The sequence below is a fragment of the Mobula birostris genome, chromosome 1 (assembly GCF_030028105.1).
Source record: "Mobula birostris isolate sMobBir1 chromosome 1, sMobBir1.hap1, whole genome shotgun sequence".
Lineage (NCBI taxonomy): Eukaryota > Metazoa > Chordata > Chondrichthyes > Myliobatiformes > Myliobatidae > Mobula > Mobula birostris.
The window spans coordinates 8029082-8037028 of record NC_092370.1 but is presented as its reverse complement, the minus strand read 5'-3'; the positions used below and the strand labels follow the sequence as shown (position 1 = coordinate 8037028).

The window sequence follows — 7947 nt, the reverse complement described above, 5'->3', positions numbered from 1 at the left end:
AGCCGCCGTCCGCGTCACCCGCCCAGGGACCCCAAAATGGCGACTCGTTGCTTAGCAACAGTGCGATCTCTGGCAGTTTTATAAACTTCAGATTCTGCAGATGTTGAAATCCAGAGCAACAAACAAATGCATAGAATGCTGGAGGAACTCAGCAGGTCAGGCAGCATCTATTTCAGATGTTATGTTGTTATGTTCTTACTGAAAGTTTACCGGCGATCCCCATGCAGACTGGTGAGGATGTTCTGATGGTGGTGTTACCGGTGTTTGCGTTGCTGTTTACTGGTTCCAGGGCTATTCAGGTTACGAAGCTATTTCGGGAGGGCATGTGGTGGGCAAGAGGAGGAACATATACCCCAGGCTGCTCTGGGAACCGAGGGAAGAGATTGCTGTGCCTCTGGCGATTATCTTTGCATCATCAATAGGGACGAGAGAAGTACTGGAGGATTGGAGAGTTGCAAATGTTCCGTTGTTCAATAAAGGGAGTAGATATAACTCAGGAAATTATAGACCAGTGGATCTTAATTCATCGGTGGACAAGTTGTTGGAGAAGATCCTGAGAGGTAAGATTTATGAGCAATTGGAGAGATATAATCTGATTAGGGGTAGTCAGCATGGCTTTGTCAAGGGCAGGTCGTACCTTACGAGCCTGATTGAATTCTTTGAGGCTGGAACAAAACACATCGATGAAGGTTGAGCAGTGGAAGTAGTGTATATGGATTTACGTAAGGCACTTGATAAGGTTTCCCATGCAAGGCTCATTCAGGAAGTAATGAGGCATGGGATCCAAGGAGACCTTGCTTTGTGGATCCAGAATTGGCTTGCCCACAGAAGGCAAAGGATGGTTGTGGATGGTTCATATTCTGCGTGGAGGATGGTGACCAATGGTGTTATGCAGGGATCTGTTTTGGGACCCCTTTGTGATTTTTATAAGTGACCTGGATGAGAAAGTAGAAGGGTGGGTTAGGAAGTTTGCTGGTGATACAAAAGTTGGGATTGTTGTGGATAGTCTGCTGGGTTGTTACAGGTTTCAGCGGGACATTCATAGGAAGTCGAACTGCGCTGAGAAGTGGTAGATGGAGTTCAACCCAGATAAGTGTGAAGTGGTTCATTTCAGTAGGTCAAGTTTCAAGACAGAATATAATATTAATGTTAAGACTCTTGGCAGTTTGGAGGATTAGCGAGATTTTGGGGTCCATCTCTATAGGACACTCAAAGCTGCTGCACAGGTTGACAGTGTTGTTAAGAAGATGTATGGTGTGTTGGCATTCATCAACTGGGACTGAGTTCAAGAGCCATGAGGTAACGTTACAGCTGTATAAGGACTTAGTTAGACACCACTTGGAGTCCTGTGTTCAGTTCTGGTCACCTCACTACAAGAAGGATGTGGATACTATAGAAAGGGTGCAGAGGAGATTTACAAGGATGTTGCCTGGATTGGGGAGCATGTCTTATGAGAATAAATTGAGTGAACTTGGCCTTTTCTCCTTGGAGTGACGGAGGATGAGAGGTGACCTGATAGAGGTGTATAAGATGATGAAAGGCATTGATTGTGTGGATAGCCAGAGGCTTTTTCCCAGGGCTGAAATGGAACACGAGAGGGCACAGCTTTAAGGTGCTTGGATGTCAGAGGTAAGTTTTTCACACAAAGAGTGGTGTGTGCATGGAATGCACTGCTTGTGGCAGTTGTGGAAGTGGAGACAATAGGGTCTTTTAAGAGACTCTTAGGAAAATGGAGCTTAGAAAAATAGAGGGCTATGCACTAGGGAAATTCTAGGCAGTTTCTAGAGCAGGTTACGTGGTCGGCACAACATTGTGGGCCGAAGGGCCTGTAATGTGCTGTAGATTTCCTATGTTCTGTGATCTCTAAGAGGATGGTGGGTGGGTGGGGTGGGAGTGATGTGTGGAAGCAGTCCCATTTGTATATCATAGTTGATACTGTACAGATATTTGTATCTGTTAGAAGTAGTAAATCAGGCTTATAAACACATTGAATGGGTATACAAGGATGTGGCCAATGGGGGGATGATTTTTCACTTTGGTACACGTAACAGAAGAGAAGAACATTGTTAAGTGATGAGAGATTGGATGGTGGTGTGGCTCATATGGACTGAAGTCTGTATATATACAGAACATTGAAGGCCAAAATATTGCAGCAGCAAGCACCAAACAGGACAAGTGATCTGTTGATACCAACTGTTTTGTTTGCTACACTCATATATGGTTGAATGATAATTACACTTGAACTTGAAATTTCACAAATCAGCTTCACAACATACACCAGTGATATTAAACCTAATTCTGATGCTGAAGAATAAGGAAGTCTTACCACAGTGGAATGGAACTTGGTGAGACCACATCTGGTGTTGTATATCATCATCATCATTATGTGCCATGTCGTGGGTGATCATGCTCTTTGAACCATAATTGCCCTTGGCAAATTTTTCCACAGAAGTGGTTTGCCATTACCACCTCTGGGCAGTGTTCGTACAAGATGGATGGTCTCAGCCATTATCAATGCTCTTCAGAGATGGTCTACTTGGTGTCAGTGGTCGCATAACCGGGACTTGTGATAAGCACCAGCTGCTCATACGGCCATCCACCACCTGGTCCAGTGGCTTCATGTGACCCTGATCGGGCGGGTCTAAGCAGGTGCTACGCCTTATCCAAGGGTGATCTGCAGACTAGGGGAGGGAAGGAGTGCCTTGCACTCCTTTGGTAAAGACGTATCTCCACCCTACCACGCCTGTGTTATTTATAGAGAATGTATTAAGGATTCCAGGGCTGATTGGTTTTGCGAAATGAAGAGAGACTAAATGGACTGGGCATGTATTCTGTGGAGCTAAGGAGAATAGATCTCACTGAACTTGATAGGCTAGATGCAAGGAATCTTAGATAAAGGCATCATCATCATCAAATGCCTGTTTCGCCACTGACATTTAGGGCAGCAATGAAGTTCCTCCATCTCTGCCTGTCCGAGGCCATCTTCTCTATTGTGTCACATGTTTGGTTCAGGATCCTCATTTCTTCCTCCATGTAATGGCACTGGTTTGTCTTTGGTATCACGCGTTTCCTCCACCCTTCAATGCAGTGCTGCCTTGATGATCGAGTTGGCCTCTCTTCTTGTCTTAATCTTGGCAGTATTCAGGGCTTCCTTTATCATGCTAGTAGCTTCCTCTTGGTTTTCACTACTGTCAGTCATACAAATTGCAGGTGGAGACTCAGGAATACCGTCGCACATCGTCGCATAGGATTTTTCATTGCGGTTTCCATAACAATTTTTTTTGAGCAGTCAGGGTTGTTAACCCTGAGCTGAACCCCTGAACCAAGAGAACTGATGGACTAATTTTAGTCTGGCCTCTACCCTTTGACCTGTTTGGCAGAGGTGACCCTACCGAGAGTCAAAGCTCAAGGCCCTGACACCAGCCAGCATAACTCTCTGGATCATTGAGGCACACAAGCCTCCAGAACACAACAAGGTTGTGGTCCTCTTGGAGGGAGATCAACGATCCATTTATTATCAAAGTGCACAACTCTGAAATTATTTTTCTCCAGCTAGCCACGAAACCAAGAAAGAACAGCAACATGGTCATCAGCTCCCAAATCCCTCTTCGCTGCAAAAAAAAAAACAGAAGTGGAACAGGCACGTCGACCCCCAAATCTCCTTCCCCCACACACAAAAAAAATGAGAAAGATCAGGCGGAAAGCACAGAATATAAAAAACCAGGGGGAAAGGAAGTCTATAGTCCAAGTTCATATCAAAAATGCAGAAAACCTGAATAACATTCTCCGGGCACAGCGGCAGGCCCTTCCCTCTCCGTAGCAGAGTGACCCCACTAGCAATCAAAAGTGAGCCTCTCCTCTTCATAGCAGAGAGATCCTACCAGCGATTTAAAAAGCATGCAGCTGACGCTCACCTTCTGCATTCGCCCCAATGTTTCAGTCTCACTTATCGCTTTAATCGGCGAACAATGGAAGCTTTAATTGGTGAAATGGAGTCAAACATCGGCATGAGCCTTCTTGCCACTAGGTTCGCACATGCTGCCTCGGTTTCTGGAATCCTCCTGGAGACTGAAGAGTGCCAGAACACCCAAACGATCAACAAACTGCAAATCACGGGTTCCAACAGTTCCATAGTCACATTCAACATGAAAAACGAACATAAAAGAAGTGAAATATATGATTTCATGATCTATCCAGAAGATGTCTGCCAAAGGAACATTGTATGCAGGCAGATAAAGACACTAGATCATTAACACTCCCACAGACCTACCATTCACTGTCCAATGAAGACACGAAGGAATGCAGGTGCTGGAAGCTGGAGCCACAGCCATCAGTATCAAAAACATTAGTAGGGAAAGGTGTGAGATCCTTCAAACAGAGTTTAAGGAATATAAGAGAGGTAGGAAGCAGGACCTGGAAGGTTGTGATGTCTGGGTTTCTTCTGGTGCCATGTGCGAGTACAAATGGAACAGGGGTTCCCAACCATTTTTATGCCATAGATCCCTACCATTAACTGAAGGACCAGTGGACCCCAGGATGGGAACCCCTGGTGTAGAGATAAAATGATGAGTCTATGGCTGGAGTGATGATACAGAAAGGCCATTGCTCAGGCGTCTTTTCCTAAGATGGTGCTGCATACGGCAGCCGCATTGCAAGCACCATACCAACTTTAGAGAGTACTGCTAATTTCTGCGATTTCCTTCGCATTTCTTGTTCAAGAAGCCGATAGTCACGTCAGATGTGATCAACGAACTCTCCTGAACATCAGTAAGACGCCATTTACCCACAACGTGCTGCCTTTCCTACACTGGGAACCCCTGCTTACGTAATCCATGGGAGGCTCGTTTATTACACCGCCGCTACCTCGCAAGTGGTACCGGAGGCGAGAGAGAAGGGCCGACATCCTGGTGAGGTTGAGACTGTGATAATTGGCTGCGACTCCCGAGCATATTCCTAGCTAACGTCCAGTCCCTGGACAGCAAGCTGTGCAAACTGAGAGCCAGAATCTCCTCTAAGTGGGGAACAAAGGAATGTAACGTTTTGTGCTTCATGGAGAGCTGGTTGACAGAGGAGATACCGGATCATGCCATCAAGCCCTCAGGGTTCCTGCTCCAGGTGGACAGGTGTAAGAACCTCTCTAGGTAGAGTAAAAGAGGTGGGGTGTGCTTCACGGTCAACAATGCTTGGTGTGACCCCCAGAATGTGCATGCCCTCAAATCCTTTTGTTCTCCGGATCTGGAGTAGCTTGTGCTGCTTTGTAGACCTTCCTGGCTGCCTAGGGAGTTCACACTGTTAATATCACAGCTGTGTATATTCCGCCACAGGCTGATACTGACCTGGCTCTCAAGGAACTGTACGAGACCATCAGCACCCTGGAGACTGTACACCCAGAGGCTGCCTTCATTGTTGCCAAAGACTTTAATAGAATGTCGCAGTCTGAAGTCTGTCCAGGTGAGCACACGGGGAGATAGTATTCTCGGCCACTGCTACTCTACCTTCCGCAATGCTTACAAAGTGCTCCTCCGTCCGCCGTTTGTGAAGTCGGACCAATGTACAGGCAGAAGCTGAAACAAGAGGCGGCCATAGTTAAAGCCGTCCACTGTTGGTCCGACCAGTTGGTCTCCATGATACAGGACTGCTTTGATGATATCAACTGGAACGTCTTTCATGATAAGGACGGCTCCAAGTTCACAGAAGGGGTCTCGAGCTTCATCTGAAAGTGCATCGTGGACATTATCCCCCAAAAATCAGTCAGAGTCTATCCAAACCAGAGCAAGGAAAAGATTTTCAGATGGACAGACCAAAAGAGAAGCAATAAGGTCTTGACACAAACAATACATTTCACTCTATGAAGCTAATTCTTTTTTAGGTCTAAGGCAGACTTGAAGTGAATGTAGATCGACAGAAGATGGCGTATTCATGATGAATGTTGGATTTTATTGTTTTAATGCAAGGTTCTTTCCGATGTCAGGAAAAGGGCACAAAACTTGTTGCTTCTTGATTGTTATGTTAAGTATTAATAGAACAAAGAGAAATTGAAACAAACAGTGATAGACGTATAATAAGTGAAGGAAGAAACGAAGAGCAAATATGACGTGCTTTGTGATCAGCTATTCTATACCATAGGTAAGGAAAATTCCATGCAAACTTTTAGATAAGAGTCAACCAATGAGATGGCTCTCATTCAAATAATGCAGCACCAAGAGCAGCTTCCAGAATCAAAGATCAAAGTACATTTATTATCTAAGTATGTATGCAGTATACAACCCTGAAACTCGTCTTCTCCACAGACAGCCACAAAACAAAGAAAGCTTTTCTCAGCTTCTAGCCTGGTACGGGTACATTTCGATGACAAACTCTGCCATCTTTATCAGGGATCATGCATAGGCATCTTCTTCTTCTTCTTCGCCTTGTTTTACTGCGGTTGGCACCCAGCTTAATGGTGCATTACCGCCACCTTCCGCTCCAGAGTGTGCAATAGACTTACATTCTAAATCCCTTCACCCAATCACACACAAACACATACCCTACACTTTATCCTCCCATCCTAGTACCCTATTCCTGCTTATCCGTCATATCCTATAAAAAAAAACCCTGTACCCCTTAAGAAAGCTAAAAATACCTTGACCTGTGCTCTCTCACCCATGCCCAGCAATCCTTTTAATGTGAATTCCTGCACCCCCAAATCCCTTAGATTAATTCCCATCATCTCTCTCTGTATCCCATACTTCCTGCAACTCAGAACTACATGTTCTACTGACTCCTCTTCCTGACATTCCTCACACAATCCTGTCTGGTGTTTCTCTATCATTTTCAATGTTTGTTTAATGCACAGTGCCCCAGCCTTAACCTAGTCCACACAGTTTCCTCTCTTCTGTATCCACTACCTACCCTAGTACCTGCAACACTCTTTTGTATTTGAATAAATGCCTCCCTTTCCCCTCCCTGTCCCATCTTTCTTGCCACATTTGGTTGATATTTTTCCCAGATTACACACTTAACCTCTGCTTTACTGACACTAATGTGCATTTCTATATTTTCTTTCTTTCACGCCCTCTTTGCCAACTCATCCACTCTCTCATTCCCCATGTGCTGGAACCCATAGAAATTTTACCTGACCTCCCTGATTTGCAATTCTTGTGACTGACTAAAAGACTTCATAAAGTACATCTTACCGACTGTTTGAGTGAGAAGACCTTAAACTTGCTGGAACTGAGGATGAATCTGAGCATATCAACACTTTGACTTCTCTAGCTTTCTCCACCCATTGCAACACAACAAACACCACCAGCATCTCCACTAACTTATTAGGTGTTCTTCTGCTGATTCCAATTTCTTTTGCTGGTATAGCTACCCTAAACACTGTCACTCCTGTTTCAGGTTCCTTAGCATCATCTGTATAAATCTGAGTATAATCACTATACTTTTCCATCACATGACAGTTAAATGCACTTACCAAATATTTATATTTTCCTTCCTGGCACTTATCCTTGTAAGTGGAACAAGTGCTACACATGCCCTTACACTTCCTCCCTCACCACCATTCAGCGCCCCAGACAGTCCTTCCAGGTGAGGCGACACTTCACCTGTGAGTCGGCTGCGGTGATATACTGCATCCGGTGCTCCCGATGTGGCCTTCTATATATTGGCGAGACCCGACGCAGACTGGGAGATCGTTTTGCTGAACACCTACGCTCTGTCTGCCAGAGAAGGCAGGATCTCCCAGTGGCCACACATTTTAATTCCATGTCTCATTCCCATTCTGATATGTCTATCCACGGCCTCTTGTACTTGTCCAACACATTTTCCGTCTTCATGGGAATCCCTCTGACATTGTTTCTGACCGGGGATCCCAATTCATCTCTCAAGTCTGGAAATCCTTCTGTCAAGCCCTCGGAGCTTCAGTAAGTCTGTCTCCTGCTTTCCATCCACAGACTAACAGTCAAA

The 7947-nt window shown here is 45.2% G+C and overlaps 1 protein-coding gene across 1 annotated transcript in view; it reads left to right on the top strand.

Annotated features, from left to right (window-relative positions):
* The first annotated feature begins 36 nt into the window (after positions 1 to 36).
* Positions 37 to 7947, top strand: part of sdha (succinate dehydrogenase complex, subunit A, flavoprotein (Fp)) — an 81924-nt gene continuing 74013 nt past the window's right edge. The window contains exon 1 of the mRNA XM_072252078.1: positions 37 to 155. The gene's annotated coding sequence lies outside the window, so the exon portion shown is untranslated. The remainder of the gene's footprint in view (positions 156 to 7947) is intronic.